The sequence below is a fragment of the Callorhinus ursinus genome, unplaced genomic scaffold, assembly GCF_003265705.2.
Source record: "Callorhinus ursinus isolate GAN/ISIS: 27379988/994484 unplaced genomic scaffold, GSC_fseal_2.0 scaffold1, whole genome shotgun sequence".
Lineage (NCBI taxonomy): Eukaryota > Metazoa > Chordata > Mammalia > Carnivora > Otariidae > Callorhinus > Callorhinus ursinus.
In genome coordinates, this window is record NW_027397063.1 from 88,551,417 (window position 1) to 88,571,391 (window position 19,975).

The window sequence follows — 19,975 nt, forward strand, 5'->3', positions numbered from 1 at the left end:
GAAAGGAAAGGAAAGGAAAGGAAAGGAAAAGGAAAAGGAAAAGGAAAGGAAAGGAAAGGAAAGGAAAGGAAAGGAAAGAAAGAAAAGGAAAGGAAAGGAAAGGAAAGGGAAAGGAAAAAAAGGGGTCATGTAGGCTCAGAAGCAATCGGGTAGTCCATCATAAGATGAAATGATATATCCTGAATATCACCTGAGCAGTACCAGAGGACATAAGAATGTTGCATGTGGGGCACCTAGGTAGCTCAGTTGGTTAAGTGTCCAGTCCTTGATTTCAGCTCAGGTCATGATCTTAAGGCACAAGATTGAGCCCCATGTGGGGCTCCACACTCAGCACAGAGACTGCTTGAAATTCTCTCTCTCCTCTCCCTCTGCCCCTCCCTGTGTGCACTCTAAATACAGACATACATACATTAAAAAAAGAATGCTGCATGTGTTGGTGGCTCTGAACTTTCATGTCAGCCACCACTGTTGCACCAGCACCTCATAAATTAATGTCTAAGAGGGCTCGCATTTACACCTGGTGAAGGTTCCCTAATGATCTGCTAGTGTAGGAAGAAGAATTCAGAGCTTGGTTCATGAATGGGTTGGTTTGGTGTATGGAATGGCCTCAACATACTGTGAGAAGAGATCTTCCCAATGGAGGGAACCTTGAGTATTGACTGGTTATCCACTTTGAATGGAAAGAAGACCCATTATAGAATACACACTGACTCATAGGCAGTGGAGAATGTCTTGGACAGCTGGCCAAGCCCTGAAGGAGAGCTTGCAAGATGGAGGACAAGATCCGCAGTAGAAGAATGCAGATAGACAAATATTTATTGTTCTGACTAGCTCAGAATTTAAGAGGGATTGATAGCAGAAGAGACTATAATTAAATTTTTATGAGTTAAAATTGAGTAAAATTATTAAAAGGAAGATGAATTGTAATTTGGGAGAAGAGTAGTTGTTTAGGGGAATGGAGACATAGACGATGGTAACCTTCGCAACTGTTTTTATCTGCTGTATTATTAGATCTGGATTATGCCTAGCGTATAATGAGCACTTAGTAGGTACTTGTTGAAATATTTCTTGAGTAGTATGAATGTACAAAACATACCACCAAGGAGAAGTGTCTAGATTTAGATTTATGTAAAAATATGAAAAAAAAATGTGTGGCACATGTTCAATTGGTGATTAGAATGATGGCCATCTAGGAGCTTATACTTGAGTATACTTGGTGGTGTTAAAGTTACTTAATATATTCAAGATTTAATTTCCCTTATAAAACATGGTCAGTGGTAGTATTCACCTCATAGATTTTTTGATATAATTAAATGTGTGATTGCATCTAAATGTATCTAAGCTTGCTGGCAGTCATTTTGTAAATGCTCAAGAAACTTTAGCCATTTAATGCATTTATTAATGAAATTTTTACAAGTAATTGCAATCTCTACAGAAGAAAAGATCAGTGTCAGTGTTTATTTTCTATATTTGCCAATACATAGCAGTGTGTTTTCTCTCAGCAGGAACAGATATATCAAATGACGGTCTCTATTTAAAGATTAGGTGAAAATTGGAAGGGTAAAGAGCTAGTTCTACAAAGTTATTTGATTGTTTTTTTCACTTTTAAATATGCTTATTGCTTATTGCCTCAGGCATACTTGAGCATTTAAATCTGTTCATTATATTTATACACTGACTCAACAGCTAAAAGACAGATGACAAAGATTTAAACAAAATGAGAAACCAAACACTTCTTGCTTGTGCTGATGTATGCTTTTTCTTATCTAAATGCCTAAACATGTTGGCTGGAGTGAGGCTGGAAAGATCTTCATTAATACTTACATCTGTTGTTGCAGATGTAGATAAAATATGTATTTTTTTATCATTTTAGAAAAGTAGTGATAAATGACATACTTGAAAGACCTTGAGTTTGAAAGACTTTTCTACAATTTCTACATTTTTATCTTCACTGTTAAAACATATATATATATACACACATATATACATATACCTACATATACATGAAACATGTTTTTAGGCAGATTTGTAGTTAAAATGATAACAAGTCAGCTCCTTCCAGTGTCATGTAATTGCTAGCCACACTCAGAGGCCAGGATTTTGATGATGATTCCTTAGCCTGACTTTACCTAAAATGAGAATGTTTTTATTTTACTCTTAAATTAGTATAAATTATTCATTTTAGGAAAAGTTATTTAGAATGTTTGACAGTTAAGTGGGGTTGAAAATTAGATTTGAAAAGATAGTGACCATTGTGTGGTTGTCTCATATGTCAAATGTCTTTGTTCTGGAAGATAAAACACGAAGGGAAACTTCAGTTTCTGTCTGACCTTGAAAAATCCCCGGGTAAAAGTCAAACATCTGGAAATTCATAGGTAAGAAGCCTGAGATGGGGGTTCAGAGTAGAGCTGTGCACAGGGATATAACAGGACTCTTTGGAGAGGAATCCTTGGTCCAAGTGACACATTTTCTTCTCCCTGAGTAGGTCCAGGTTTAGGAATGCCCTTGGAAGTCAAGTCAGGGCAGCAGAGAAGCAAAGCTTGATGCTGGAGGAGATGGTGACCATATCTAAAACATATCAGAAAAGGTTCTCCAAGAAACAGAATTTTACCAGTGGAATCAACATTTTCCACCCAAAACCATCCTACGTTAGTTAGTTGCCTAGGTCGGTGAATCTTGCTTTAAAAATAGGCATCTGTGGAGGAAAGCAACATAAAGTATATTTAATAATACAGATAGTATACAGCTCAAAGTGAATAATCTTAAGATCGTTAATATGTAAATTATATATTTTTTTTATCCCTAGTGTGTACTGGATAGCCTGGTAACCACTGGAGACCTGGTGGTGAGCAAGAGATACTGCCCTTTCCTCAGGCAGCTTATATTCTAGTGAAGGACAAAATTAAACATATGAACAAAACAGTTTTAGAATGCTCTAAGTTCTGTGAATAGAGTAAATAGTGTTAATAGTGATCCTTGAAAATAAACCAGCCAAGGGACAGCACTGAAGGGAGAACATTCAAGGAAGACAAAATGAACAAGTCTCAGGTATTGAAGTGCTTAGTTATGGGGATTCCTGGCCAAGTCAGTGTGGCTGGAGTATAGCGATACTTAGATACCATTGTTAACCACAACTGGAGGGATTAGTAGGGATGAACCAGAAGAAGGAGGATCTTAAAAGCCCCAGTAATAGGTTTAGATTTAATTTGAAGAGTAATGGAGAAACCTCGGAATGTTTCCCTTCCTTCCTTCCTTCCTTCCTTCCTTCCTTCTTCCTTCCTTCTTTTTTTTGTGGGGGAGAACTTGTCCTAATTTGTATTTTTTAAAAATCTTAAACTCCTGTGTGAAGAATGGATTTTAGGGAATGGTGAATTAAAGTTGAACCAGTGAGACCAATTAGGAGGCTATTGTGGAAATCTTTATGACATCTAGCTAAGGGAAGGGCCATGGAAGTAGAGAGAAGTGAAGGGAATTTGAGATATGTTTTGGAGGAAGAACTGGTATACTTGTTGATGAATTACATATAGGTTCCAGAAAATTGAGAATTGAGGATGAATCCTAGATTTTTTACTTAAAAAGGGAAAGTTTTTTTTAAAGGGAAAGTTTGCCTTGGAAATTAAGATGTCTGCTTTGTAAATTTGTAGCTTAAAATTATTAGACAACCCAAGTAGAATTGTTACATATATCAATATAAAGAATCATTTAGTTACTGATGGTGTTTTAGTGCTATATTATTCTTCCTTAGTTTCTAAGTAAAATTCATTTTGAAAATTATATTCTATCATTCCTTAGGGGAAATAAAGGCAATCAGAAGCAAGGTTTTTCCATACTTAGACCTGCAGAGCCAAGGATGTTAGAGCACCTCTAGAGAGCAGTGATTGCAGTTTCAGCAACATCATCTTGAAACAAATTGGAAAAAACAACAACAACAACGTAATTTATTTTACAATGAATTTCCTACAGTGGTGTAGTTATAGCATCACTGTTACAGATCATGCCCCATAATGGGGTTCCTGAGTTTATTTACCTCCTTTCTAAACAATCATCAAACTGTCATTGCTATTAATATTAATTCACAATTATTCCACAAGTAGAAATGACTACTCTCTCCCACTCTCCCATGTGCCCTCATATACCTCACACAGACTTCTAATATGGCATCCAATGCATTTTTGTTTCTTATTCGACTAGATTGTAACTTCTTGGCACGTGATGATATCTTTGTATCTCTTCCATTAGCATTGGCACATCCCAGTAAATAATTGGTGAGTGGATAGATGAATGAATGAATAAATGAGTAAATGAATAAACACCTCTAGAGTACAGCTAAGTGAGATTATCCTCCAAAGCCACTGCTTTTCTGGGCCCTGCCCTGCTGACAATTTGGCATTAACCTTGGGTAACAGCTAGAGGTGAGAAAACATCAGATCAAATGTTCCTGAACAATGGAGAACTAAAATTCTGGTAAGTTCAATTATATTATACGTTTTATACACAGCACCTATAAACAGCACTTTTTCAAAGTGAAGATAATAACCACATGTTTTCAGTGCACACCACAAAAGCAAGAATTTTGTGTTTCATTTATAATAAGACAATACATATAGATCAATTTATTGTAAAATCTTTACCTGTTAATAGACCTAGATTCAGCTTGTCAAGCTAGCATATATTTTTCATTAAAAGCACAAGACACAAGAAGCCAAACTGGAATCAATAGGATGCTTTGTGAGCATGAAATTAGAAAGAAAGTAAGTTCTGTGATTCAATAACTAAAACGTGTAAAACTAGGATAGAATTACATATCATAATAAAGATAAGTATACATTGACAACTGATACTTATAAAACTCTAGTCATTGAGTTAGAGAAGCCTCTAAACAGTCCTTAGATTGATACTTCTAATATTTAACTTTTATTCTTTATACTCTGTTCTTTGTACTCTACCCTCCCCAATCTCCCAAATATAAGGCTTCTTGTTCTTTTCCCTCAGCTGTGTACTTCCCAGAATACTGAAGGAAAACAGGCTGATACACAGTTATGAATATTGAGAGGAAGAAATGCTGGAACACACTTAACCTCTCCCACTAGAAGAGAGCCATGTTATTGTACAGGTTGAATGTAGGGGGGTTTTTTGTTTGTTTTTTTTGTTGTTTGTTTTTAAGATTTTATTTATTTATTTATTTATTTAGGAGAGAAAGAGAGAGAGCGAGAGAGAGGAGGAGGAGCAGAGGCAGAGGGACAAGCCGACTCTGCGCTGAAAGGGGAACCAGATGCAGGGCTCAATTTCGTGCTCCTAAACCATGACCTGAGCTGACATCAGGAGTCAGATGCTCAACTGACAGCCACCCAGGCGCCCCTATAGTTTTGAATATACTTTGAATTAGACTGTTCATATGACTCCCGTTTTGGTGCACTTGTTATGTAACAATATTGTGCCAGCTGATAGGAATAAAAACACAAAACAAGTTGAGGTAGCTATATAAGCAAATTGCACTGCGGTGTAAGACAAAAATATGAAATATAAAAAAGATTCAGAGTCAGCATTATGAAGGCAGTGATTAACAATGGGAAGAGTAAAAGCTCAAATCCTTCCTTGGTTTTCCAAATGAGGTTTTATTCAAAGGGGACTTGAAAGGTAGGATGGATTGATGGTAAGAGCTTTCCACAAGATGGAACAGCGCATATCTAAAGATACTAAGGTTTCATGAATAAGCATGATGTGTTCAGGAATGATACACAATTAAGCACTGAATAAAATTCCATGCATTAACTTTAAAGATATTGTTTCCAAAGGCCAACATCATGAAAGATATATTATTATGTTTATTTCCTTTTAGTTAATTTAAATTATAATATGATATATTCTATTTTGCCAATAAAATAGTAATATTCTTTTGGAATATTGTATTTAAAAGTTTTATATATATTTATAAAGCTACCATAATATCAAAATTGTATCATTATCCAGTCAAATATAAACTAAACAATGAAAGGTACTTGATTCAAGATTATAATGTTGATCATGCTGGTGATTCCGAAAGCTGAGCTCCTTAAATGTTACATAATAATATTTATTTTAATAAATACTTAAATCAAAGGTCACTTTTTTCCATTAATCTTTCAGAATACATGCCATATTACATGTTAGCCTTACCATGGCCCACCTGACTTTTCAAAGATAAAATAGCAAATAGATGTGACATAAGTTTGAAAAGACAGAGATGAAAAAATTGAAATTAAGGGAAAAGTATCATTCTACCCCCCCACAAAAGTGTCATTGTCCAACATTTCAGCTATTGAAATTAGCTGACATTAATGAAAAGTTACATTGAAAGAGTAACTTTTAAAAAATGGAAATATTGTGAAAATTGGAATTAAAACGCAAATAGTTTAGTCTTCTTTGCTACCTTAAATGAAGTTTGGAATTTGATCATGGGTGGGGGGAATGGAAAAGAAAAGGGAGACGTTAGCTTCAAAGCAGAGTTTATAAAGCATAAAGTCTTTATGAGTTGGAGGTAAAATGATAGCATTAATTTATTGTAATGGATTATTCCATAAAAAGATGAACTTAATAAGCATCACCAAAGAGGAGGACCCTGTAGTGTGAGATGTTTAAGATGACAAAATGGGATAAAATTTGAAGGCCATAGATCAATTGCTTAGAAGCTCAATAAGAGTAAGTTTACTATTTGAGATAAGAGAGTTTAGAAAACATTTAAATTGCTGTATTAAAAATGATTAATTGCTTGTCCTTTTGTCTTAGAAATCTGAATGTCTAACTCATACATTTTCTCACAGTGTAACTTAATAAAATATCATGCTTCTATTGATGAGCAACTATGGCAGCATTGTATGAAATAGATAGGATAAAGTAAAATATTTTCTTACCTTAAGTTCCTATTAAAAAGACAAAACAGAGGATAGTGTGGATGGATGAAAAGGCAGAGTACAGAGGATTTTTAGGGCAGTGAAAATAGTCTGTATGATACCATAATGATGGACACATGTCATTCGGCATTTGTCCAACACCACAGAATGCGAAACACCAAGAGTGAACCATAATGTGAACTATGAACTTTGGATAATTATGTTGTGTCCATGTAGATTCATTAATTGTAACATTCCCCATTATGGTGGGGAATGTTAATAGTGCATGTATGGGGACAAGAAATACAGAAGAAATTTCGGTACCTTCCCCTCAATTTTGCTGTGAATTTTAAACTGTTCTAAAAATCCATAAAAAGACAAAATAATCTATGAAAACAATACAGTGTTCCATAGATTCAGTCTTCTTTACATCGTGTGGTTTGCTTAAGAATAGCACAAATTTTGAAGTAAAGTAGATACTGTGTTTAAAAAAAATTCCAAATTTCAACAGCAAACTTTAAAACTTCTATTTTGTTCATAATATCCCCAATCTAGTCTTGGGGAAACAAAGATACTGCAATTAGGGAGCACGTGGTTACCACTGTTGTTTTTCTGGTCATTTTGACATCTACTGGGCAGTAGCAAAGGCAATACCAACAAAGCAAATAACGAAACAAAACAAAAACAACACAAATGGAAAGGATAGAAGAGTTAGTCATGTGTGAATTTTTCCAGCTGGTGTGTGGCACTTCTATAACCTTAATTATTCCCCATGTGTTCTAAGATTTTCTTTCCCTTGAGTCTCCCAGATTAGTAATAGAAATCAGCATTTCTTACAATTTGTTCTATAGAACTCTCATTTTATGAAATATTACTTAGAAAAAAGCCCTCAGGTTAAATAACTTGGAGAACTTTGAGAAAGGCTATGTTTATTTAAGCAGAATTCCCTACCACAGGTTTGTTTAGAGGATTTATGATCTAATGTCCATTGTACATCTCCAAAGGGGGGTATTGTGTATATTGTGTAGGTTTTTCAAATTTATTTGATGACTAATAGATTCGTCTGAATACCTAAGCTCTTTAAACCAGAGATTTGGCAAAGTGAGAACTCCAGAGATATGAGAGTCAGCTTTCTGAACACTCATCCAAGGACAGCTAAAATTGTGTTGATGTATGCTTAAATACAAAGAACGATGGCAGGTGTATGGGAAGGGGATACCTAGTTCCATTTGGTATATCATTTAGAGCAGTGGCTACTCTAAGGCCAATATTTGAACCCCAAGCTTACCCAAGCAGAATTAGGTACAAACACTACTCAATATCCTACCACCAAAATCTTATAGTTATTAAGATTGGAATAGGTAGAGTAAGAAGACACAGTTGTTCACCTTTATAAATGAGGAAAACATAATACTGGAAGGATGGTATCCTTGTCATGTAGGGTAAATGGGGACATATCAAGGTGTTTAACATTCTGACTTCTATTTATCGGCTTTTGGGACCTTCAGTAGTATAACAAACTTCAGGTTCCTTCAAAGGGAGCTGCTGAAGCAAGAGGAATCCAGTATTATACCTTAATGTGCCATTGACATGATGAGGCTAGACACCTACAGAAAATCTCTGAGTATAGGCTGGAGTTCAGACTCATAAGGAAAATGAGAAGGACATTGTTTAATTGGGGAAGGTGGAGCAATTCATAAGATACAACTGAGACAAAACCAAGCTATATCCTTTCCCATTAGGTTGGCTAATTAAGAAAAGGGGTATTTCTAGAAGACATTACCTAAGGAAAAATCCCACAGTATCTATTCAAAAGCTCAGACTTGCAAATTGGATTTTGGAAAGGATCAGAGAGCAGAGAAACCCCAGTGCTGCAACTGATTAGACTTACCTGTACCTGCTTGCCCTTGCAAAATGTAAATGGGACAGAGGAAGAAGGAGAGACAGAGTCTGAAAAAGTGGCAAAATAATAGTCGCCACAAATAAGTAGAAACATATAAGTGCATAATGGAACCACCACTATAGTCTGGAACATTCCCATTGCAATGGGAACATTGCTAAACTCTAACACCATGGGTTCATTTATAGAGACAAAGAGTAAGTAAATAGATAGTTGAAACATAATCAGAGGGCCTGATGCCAGTTTATGAACCCATTTGTGAGGTTAATAGAAAAGTGACCAGGAGACATGAGGAAGGACTCCAGAGTAGCATTGTGCATCAGAAGAAGAAAAAGTAATGACGATAATACCCATGGACCAAGGGCTAGCATACATCTCCCTTTCCCTGAACAAATTAAATTTCAAGATTCTTGTCAATCTCAAATTGAGAAGATCCATATTTAAGGGGATAGAGAATAATATACTTGTAAGAAAATGGAGGTTGACCTCTCTAATGTTTTGAAAATTAAGGAAAGGAAAGAATAGGATAGATAATGATTAAAAATGCATGAAATTAAAAAAAAACTATTATTTATTCATTTAAACCTATTTTTGCTGGGGGATGTTTATATGTTGAAGACTTGATTGTTCATGCTGAAATGAAATAGAATATCAAGAACATTCCATTGTCATTTCTAATAGATTAAAAGTAAAATATTTATTTATCTCTAAAATTCTAAAAAGAGTTTTTGTGAACTTTAGCTTCCATAAAATGTGCACATTGAAGGTAAAGCATTTCAGTCTGAAATATTGATCTTTTAAATCAAGGTGAAATTTCAAGCTATTATAAGCATCCATAGCCACACCTTCCAAAAAAGTAGCTTCTATTTTCACATATTAATCAATGATATTTAAACATTGATATTGGATTTCTTCACAGTTGAAACATATGAAATTAATTAATTTTGTGTTCATATTCTACTAACTTTTGCAAAGCTTTTATAGTCTCATTGACATACCTTTTTAATATTAGAAATGTATCACAGATACAGACTTGCTCCAAATTAGGGGTAATCATGTTGCAACATATGTCATGATTGCATACCAAATATTATTTAAGTTGATTGACTCTCTAAGCAGATGTTCTCCTACATCACAGCTCCGTGTATGCCTTCTATGAATTATAGGAGATTTTTATTTATTTCAACTAAATGCTATAATTAGGCCTACTGTCTTTTTTTTCTAATTTTATATCCTTTCATTAGACATTGTTGAGTGTTTATGATGCAGGCCTTGCATGGTTTATTGAGTGAAGGCATAGAATAAAAATATCTGACCTTTTGGTCTGGCAAAGGAGCGTCACAAGTAGTTAAATCAAATACCATGTAAGTTGAAACAAAACTATAAAAATGAATGAAAACACCAATATGCCTATTGACTACTTAAAAATACCAACTAATCACAACTGAGTATTTCATGAAGGTTAAGAAGCTCCCTGAATGACTTCTGGAGGCCAATTTATATTGTAATAGCTGGAGAATTCAAGGGAGGATCTAGCATTGCAAGTGGTGGTAAAAGCCTGAGGAAGGGAATGGAAGTTTAAAAGAAAAAAATGTAAACGGTTCAGTAGGGAATGGATTGTTTCTATATAACTGGGTCATAGGATGTCTAGATAGAATTTTGCACATGACAGTGGCAAAACCTTTTTTTTTTTTAAAGATTTTATTTATTTATTTGACAGAGAGAGACACGGCAAGAGAGGGAACACAAGCAGGGGCAGTGGGAGAGGGAGAAGCAGGCTTCCCACGGAGCAGGGAGCCCAATGCGGGGCTCGATCCCAGGACCCTGGATCATGACCTGAGCCGAAGGCAGATGCTTAACAACTGAGCCACCCAGGCGCCCGAGACTGGCAAAATCTTATCATAAAAGACATCTGATATCTCACTAAAGAGTTTTATTTTGGAAATTCTAATGCATTCTGAGCAGATTAGCTCAAACTTTTTCTGAAGACTGATAGACTGGAAGCAGAGAAACCACCCCAAAGCTAAGAAATGACAAGGATTATGAAAGGGAAGTGCTGAAAATTAGAGAAAATTTCTATTTAGGGAAATTAAAAGGATAATGAGACTTTAAACATGAAAGAGAACCAAAGGAGAAGATTTTTGAGAGCTAATTACATTTGATTTTTAATGTATTGAATATGTGCTATTGTCTGAATACCCATGATATATGTTCAGCCCAGTCTGAAATAAAGGTCTGAACCTCAATAAATCAGAGCGGGCATTTGGAAGTGATACATAATCATGCTATCTGAACATGTGGGAGTTTATCCGAGAAGGGAGCTCAGAAAAAAAAAAAAAATTGGAAAAGACTTAGAGCATAAGGTTAAGGAATAAGATCTTAAGGTTAACAAGGTAAGAAGAGTTTGGATGTGGGGATTGAGAAGGTACAGTTAGACCTGTAGAAGATCAAGAAAAAACAAACAAACAAAACAGAGTTAAGGAAGCCAAAATCAGAGAGACTTGGGAAGGGAGGGAAAGGTGTAAGAATTAAAAATGTGTGAGCAAGCATGGCAAAATAGACCCTGAGTGAATTCTGTGAGATGATTGGATCAAGGCACAGATTTAAAGGTCAAGACACAGATCTAAAGGGATAAGGAGTCAGGAGAAGGTAAGGAAATGGAGGTAGGTAAATCTTGTGAACATTTTAGTAATTAAAGGAATTTAAAAAAGTAGGACTGCTCATGGGGAGATGACAGACTAGAGAAAAAGTCTTTAGGATGAAAAAGACATGAACATGCTTAAAAATCAAAATTTAGAAGCTAGTTGAGAGCAAAAGATAATTAAGATAGTCCCAATTGTTTGAGACCCCCTCTTTGCCAGATAATCTTCGATATTTACATAAGCAAATCTATCCTCACAACGATCTGTCCTGTGAATAACATTATCCATATGATAAATGACAAAGAACAGAGGCTCAGAAAGTTTGCATAGCTTGTCCAAGGTCCAAATGATGAGACAGAACCAGGAATCATCTCAGTCTGTCTCTGAATACGGAGTCAATGTTCTTTCCATTCTTCCGTCTTGATTCATTAAGGCTGACTCTACACAGTCAGATGGAGAGAGCCAAATACTGTACGGTCTGTATGATATGCCGAATGTAAAAACAATCACAGCAACAAAAACCCCTGAACTCACACATACAGGAAACAGATTGGTGGTTGCCAGAGATACGGGATGGTTAGTGGGGAAAACAAGTAAAAATGGTCAAAAGGTAGAAACTTTCAGTTATGAGATATGTAAGTTCTGGAGATGTAATGTACAACAAGGTGAAAGTTGCTAATAGAGTAGATTTTAACAGTTCTCAACACAAGGAAGATATGTGAGGTGACAAATGTTAATTGAACTTATTATGGTGATCATTTTGCAATATATACTTATGTACAATAATATTGTACACTTAAAATTAATACAATGCTATATGTCAATTATATCTCAATAAAACTAGGTGGAGGCGGGAATGGTGATTCTTTAAAGTAGTGGGTAAAGAATATTTGAAGGGGCAAGTTCCCCAGGTAAGGTAAACCTTGTTCTTTCCTTCAGTAATTAGTTGAAATCTTTTCTTGCTGTAATTCTAACATAATTTTCTCAGTCCCCTTCTCTGGCTGTTAATGCTATGTCCTTTTTGTGCCAGTCCAAAAGTTATTATCAGGCAATTTAGTCTGGGTTATATACTTAGGTGGTGAGGGCATTTCTAAAATGGTAGCTGATGCTTCATCTGAGGCAGCTCTTGTAGAGAAAACCTATCCTTTTGAAGTTCTACAGCCATAGAACTCACTCCTTGTTTTTCTCCCCCTGGCCACTCTGACACCATCTCTGTCAGATAAAGTAGGATTTCCTAAAATACAATAAAATGCTCTGGTAGCACAAACAATAGCAATCTTATTACATTGTTGTCCTGCCTGGTGTGTGTAGATCATATTATATACCACTTATCACACTATTGTGTTAGTCATATCAAGGGAGTCATGGTAAAGAGGTAACAAGGAGATAATTTTCTTTTTAATGTGAAATGGGTGAAAATATAAGCCAGCTGCTAAATTTTCAAATGTATTTTTAAAATGACTCTTGCAATGAAATGGTAGGTGGAAAGTACATATCCATTACCAAAGCAGTTCCTTCAAAGTAGAACAGGAGGATGATTAAAATTCTGTGGATAGGATATTTATTCATAGTCATTATTCAACAACTGACATTTTGTGACCTCATGAAAATACCCATTTTCTATGCATATGTAACCCCAGAAAAAATTAAACTGGCCCCAATCATAATTTATATGGTTGTACACTACCTTACTTATACTTTAACACTGTTTTATCACAGTATCCTCATATTTGTCACTAAAGGATGCACTGAAATTCACAACAGTCCCGTATTTAAATTTTACTTTTTATTTTTAATATTACACTAATTTGATATATCTGACCCACAAAAAATAGTATAGACAAATAGGATTTCCCAAATTATGTGATATGTTAATTATTCACCAAGTATAATGTGTTACCTAGAGTTTGCTCATAAAATAATTTAAGTTAAATTTGAACCAAAGTTTTTTTTTCTTTTTTTTTTTTTAATCAAAAAATGCAGACCAAACGTTCTGATAAGATGCCTTTTCTCTGCTGAATACTTCAGGTTCCCAAATAATTACATATTTCTAAGTTTGATGTAGTAGACAGAATACTTCAATCTGGGTCTGTCTCTTCTGATGGTCAATTTCTAATCCTTAGACCCTTCCAGCCACCAGTTGCCTTGCAAATGTCATCATCATTATTATTATTTTTTTGATACATATTCAGGAGGTTGATCTTGGAGGCTAGGGCAGATGTGATGCCGAATTCCCTACTGGTGCCCCTCAGGTACACAACTTTGATCTTCCTGGGTCAAACTTGGGCAGACTGGTAGAAGTGGCTGGTGTCAGATGATCTCAGATGTATAATGACTGAAGAAAGTTGTGCCTTGGCCTCCTCTGAGTGGAAAGCCTTCTGTAGCTTTTTAATATTCAGAAACACTTCCTTGATGTATATTGTCCATGTTTCCAATTATTTGTGGAAATAAAGTAAGTTTATAGCCTGTTACACAATCATGGCTGGAACCAGAAGTCTGGCAGATTTTTATAAATTTAATATACCTCTACCCTATGATTTAGCAATTCTATTCCTAATTATTGAACCAAGAGAAATGGGAACATATTTCCATTAGAATACATGCACAAGAATTTTCATAGAAGCTTCATTCAGAATAGCCCAAAAAAATAAATAGCCAAATGTCACAAGGGAAGAGATAAGCAAATTTTGGAATATTGTCACTACAGTAAAAATAAACTAACTGCTGATACAAGGATGAGTATCATAAACATTAAGTAGAGCAGAGTTAGGCACAAAAGATTTCATACTATAATATTCTATCTTTATGAAGTCAAAAATCAAGCATAATCTATGGCGATAGAGATCATATCATAACTGCCTTGGGAATGTTGGGATTGACTTGAAAAAGGTGTAAATTTTTAGAGTCACCAAGATTTTCCATATCTTGACTGGCAGTTAGTTTGAAGGCATAAATTTGTCTAAACTCTTCATACTTTGTATTTAAGAGGTGTAGATTTATTTTATGTAAATTTGACCTCCAAAAATGTATATGTATTTGTATGTATACTTAATAAATAATGGATTTTTATATAACTCATCTTTGTTTATCCATATAGAGCTTCTGGAATGTGAAAATTCTGTGAAACTAATTGCAAGAGTAAAGCTATGGGAAGCCTTTGGTTTCAGAATGAAAGACACATAGAGATGGCATTATAAACAGGTACAATGCAGTGTCGAGAGGTTGCATTTTGTGATCTGGTCAAATGCCTTAACCCAGAACGAAGCATTCTGCTTAATATGAATAGATGATTATTTGTTTCTAGAATCCAAGTATATTCTTTTGTATATTTTTGACCAATAGTGTGCCTTCACTAGAACACAGACATTTTCAGACTTCTAGGAGATATATGCAGCTCATTTGTTACTTGATTCAAGTAGTTGGTAAGGACTCCTGGAGCAAGAGCTATTTGGGCTCTTCTAGCCTGAATTGCTAAATAATTACCTATCTGTGCAAAAGCTTTTTATCTTGATGAAGTCCCAATAGTTCATTTTGCCTTTGTTTCCCTTGCCTTTGGTGATGTTTCTAGGAAGAAGTTGCTGCGGCTGAGGTCGAAGAGGTTGCTGCCTGTGTTATCCTTTAGGATTTTGATGGACTCCTGTCTCACATTTAGGTCTTTCATCCATTTTGAGTCTATTTTTGTGTTTGGTGTAAGGAAATGGTCCAGTTTCATTCTTCTGCATGTGGCTGTCCAATTTTCCCAACACCATTTGTTGAAGAGACTTTCTTTTTTCCATTGGACATTCTTTCCTGCTTTGTCGAAGATTAGTTGACCATAGAGTTGAGGGTCCATTTCTGAGTTCTCTATTCTGTTCCATTGATCTTTGTGTCTGTTTTTGTGCCAGGAGCATACTGTCTTGATGATGACAGGTTTGTAATAGAGCTTGAAGTCCAGAATTATGATGCCACCAGCTTTGGTTTTTCTTTTTCAACATTCCTCTGGCTATTCAGGGTCTTTTCTGCTTAACAAATTTTAGGATTATTTGTTCCATTTCTTTGAAAAGAGTTGATGGTATTTTGATAAGGATTGTATTGAATGTGTAGATTGCTCTAGGTAGCATAGACATTTTCACAATATTTGTTCTTCCAATCCATGAGCATGGAACGTCTTACCATTTCTTTATGTCTTCTTCAATTTCTTTCATGAGTATTTTATAGTTTTCTGAGTACAGATCCTTTGCCTCTTTGGTTAGATTTATTCCTAGGTATCTTATGGTTTTGGGTGCAATTGTAAATGGGTTCAACTCCTTAATTTCTCTTTCTTCTGTCTCATTGTTGGTGTAAAGAAATGCACTGATTTCTGTGCATTGATTTTATATCCTGCCACTTTATTGAATTCCTGTATGCAAAGGAAACAGTCAACAAAACCAAAAGACAACCAACAGAATGGGAGAAGATATTTGCAAGTGACATATCAGATAAAGGGCTAGTATTCAAAATCTATAAAGAATTTAATCAAACTTAACACCCAGAGAACAAATAATCCAATCAAGAAATGGATAAGAGACATGAACAGACATTTCTGCAAAGAAGATGTCCAACAGACACATGAAAAAGTGCTCAACATCACTCGGCATCAGGGAACTACAAATCAAAACCACAATGAGATACCACCTCATACCAGTCAGAATGACTAAAATTAACAAGTCGGGAAATGACAGATGTTGGTGAGGATGGGGAGAAAGGGGAACCCTCTTAGCCTGTTGGTGGGAATGCAAGCTGGTGCAGCCACTCTGGAAAACAGTATGGATGTTCCTCAAAAAGTTGAAAATAGAGCTACCCTATGACCCAGCAATTGCACTACTGGGTATTTACCCCAAGGATACAAATGTAGTGATCCAAAGGGGCACCTGCACGCCAATGTTTATAGCAGCAATGTCCACAATAGCCAAACTATGGAAAGAGCCTAGGTGTCCATTGACAGATGAATGAATAAAGAAGATGTGCCCCCCCAACACACACACACACACAGTGGAATATTATGCAGCCATCAAAAATGAAATCTTGCCATTTGCAGTGATGTGGATGGAACTAGAGGGTATTATGCTAAGTAAAGTAAGTCAGAGAAAGACAATTATCATATGATCTCACTGATGTGGAATTTGAGAAACAAGGCAGAGGATCATAGGGGAAGAGAGGAAAAAATGAAATAAGACAAAACCAGAGAGGTAGAAAAACCATAAGAGACTCTTAATCTTAGGAAACTGAGGGTTGCTGGAGCAGAGGGGGGTGGATGGAGTGGTTGGGTGATGGACATTGGGGAGGGTATGTGTTGTGGTGAGAGCTGTGTGTTGTGTAAGACTGATAACTCACAGATCTGTACCCCTGAAACAAATAATACATTACATGTTAATAATAAAAATAATAATCTAAATAAATAAATAAACAAATAAATAATCACTTGCCTGAGTAACAGGATTAAGCTGAACTATAGTATTCATGGGATATACTGGATATTCTAAGCTATTTCAGCCCAGCCTGGGCTGATTTTTGGTTATACTGAGTTTCCTGCTTTTTGTTAATTGAATTTAGTTTCATAAAGACATACCATGATTTAATGACAATGTTTAATGTCATTTTTAATCATTACTTATACCTTTTTGCCATCTCTCCTGAAAGTATGCTTTTCTGCTTTAGCTCCATTTTAAATGAATTACTAGATGCTTGAAAGTTTTTAGGATATGAATTTTTAATTGATTTAGACATAAAGGACTATAGCTTTATTAATGCAATTTAGAAAAGCAGAGTAAAGCTTGGGAAAGGTAAAAATAGAATGAATAGCAAACATGTATAAGTAGATTGTTTTGTTGGAAACAACCACAACATTAAAAACAAAATAACAAATACCCATTGTGTGAAGCTGCCAGTCATAGAAAAGCTACTTTTTGAAGTCTAAAGAAATAAAGATATCTGAAGCATTTAAAAATATTAACTTTATCTCTTATGATTTACTGACTTCTCCTGGATCTGCATTATTGGCTTGCCACATTCTGATTGTGGCACTTATAATAATTTTCTTTATCTTTTAAACTATACACAGTGCTACTTGTGTTTATAACTTATTTTTTCCACAACACTGTAAATCCTGAAGTCAAAGCCTGTGTCATATTTAGCTTTATATTCCCTTTATCACTGAACACAGTATTTTGAACACTGCAAGACATCATTTTACATGTTTAATTAAAATATGGTCCAAAAGACATAGTGTAGCATATGTCAATATATAGTACACAAAACAGAATGTTTCCCAGTCTTTAAGTATTTTTAAGTTTGACCTTGATCTTTAGCAAAATTTTTGAGCAAGGGAGGAGTATTGGGAGGATATGATTGCTACAATTATCTCTCTTCAAGAATATTAATATACAAATTTGATTTTCCTTAATTTTTACTTTTTTTACATTCTTTCAGATCTATTTTTTTCCTACAAGATAATAATACCACAGGTTTGATTTCTTTTTCTCAATTCTCAACACCATAGTGAAATCTGTTCAATTCTTTGACCACCTGAAGAAAGACTCACCCAATTCAAAGCAATTTATCAATGCAAACCACACAAAGAAACATATAAATTGGTAATTAGGAGGGTAGGGGGATGGGTTAGCCTGGTGATGGGTATTAAAGAGGGCACATTCTGCATGGAGCACTGGGTGTTATGAACAAACAATGAATCATGGACCACTACATCAAAACAAATTATGTAATATATGGTGATTAACATAACAATAAAAAAATAAAAAAAGGGAAATTAACAATAAACATTCCACAATACTTTTATAACAAATTAACATCAGTAAATACTTCTCTCAATAGTCAAAACAGCTAAATATAATTTTAATATCATCTTCAATTACTGTAATAATTATTTCTGATAATATGCATTTTTCATCTAAATGTGATTACCTATGCAACTTACTTATTTATTTTTATTTTCACAGTCTTTGCATGTTACTGATTATTTTAAATCTGTGCCTATATGATGCACTCAATAAAAGTTCAGTTAATTTTATGAAGTAAGGTGATTTTAAAAAATCATTTCAAATAGCTGTTTTACCAACACCTGGATTAATGGGTATTTATAGCCCAATACAGACAAAGCTTTATAAAAAAAGAACGCTGAGGAGAAGGGTTGTCACTGACACTGTGTAGGAGATGGCAGAATTAGACCCAAAGGTGAGGGAAATTGATATAATTTACAATTGCTTATTTGAGATATCAGCTCCTCTTCCAAACTGAGATGTTTTCCTACCCTCAGCAAAACACATTTCAAAAAAAAAAAATGCACCAAAATTATTTAATGACATAAAATTATGCCTTTTTAATCAACTTAAAAAATGGTTTCTTACAGTCCAATACAGACACAGAGGAAGAGATTTTCTAGCCCATTTCTTTGTGAGCTAAAACATATGCAAGTGCCTTTGTACTTTGAGTAGATGCATATTATCTCCTTTTTGATGGTTTTAGTGTCTTCATTTTTTATCATAACTTTTTACCTAAATGATTTGGTTGTACTTTATTGCCCTGCATTCTATAGAAGGAGGCTAATAGTTGTGCATACATATCTGATTATATATATATATAAAGACATATATATGTATATGTGTACACACACACACACACGCATTTGAAATCTCATTAAATATTCTTTAGGATTTACCCTTTCAAACTATATAATCGCAATGCTTTTGATTTTTCCCAAAGATCTTATATTTTTCACCTTTTAATCATTTGGTAATTTCTATGTGCCTCTAAATTTCTCTATCTTTTGCAGAGCTCCCTATGTAAAAGTCATTTCTGGTTCCCCAAATCCCAAAACCTTGAAGAGTTAGGGAAAAAGTAGAATCCATAGCTTGTCAAGAATTCTGGCACTTGTAAACATCTTATGCTTTGTATTGAGACAACAGAGGGCTGCAATCTAGCATTAAGGATGAACTAAAAGTAAACAAGTTCTTACATCAGTTTACCTTAAACCCATATGGGTGGGCCTAAGAAATTCGGCCCCCCATTTTTTTAAATTTTTTTTAGAAAAAGTATCGCATGTGTCAGCAGGTGAGTGTCAGTAGCAGATGGGAATCAGGGGAAAATTATCAGTATTACATAATGAAACTAGACCTCAATTTATTTTTAAATATGTTATGTGTGTATATATATATATATATATATATACATATATATATATATATATATATGGTAATCAAAGACACTAGGACAGCACTATCATAAAGGAGAAGCAGTAAAAACATCATTGCTATTATTAGACACAGATTTTCAAAGGACTTTGTTATTATGTTCCGGATGATAAAAGGAAAAATTGAAAATGTTAGCAAAGCACTAGGAACTATAGCAGACTAAAGACAAAAGTCATCAATTATAATTGTAAAAATGAGAAATAGAAAAATTGAAGTCAATAAATCATTGGACATGTTTAAATACAGATTAAACACAGCTAAGAAAAAAAGAAAAGAAAAGGGAGAGAAAGAAAAAGAAAGAAAGAAAGAAAGAAAGAAAGAAAGAAAGAAAGAAAGAAA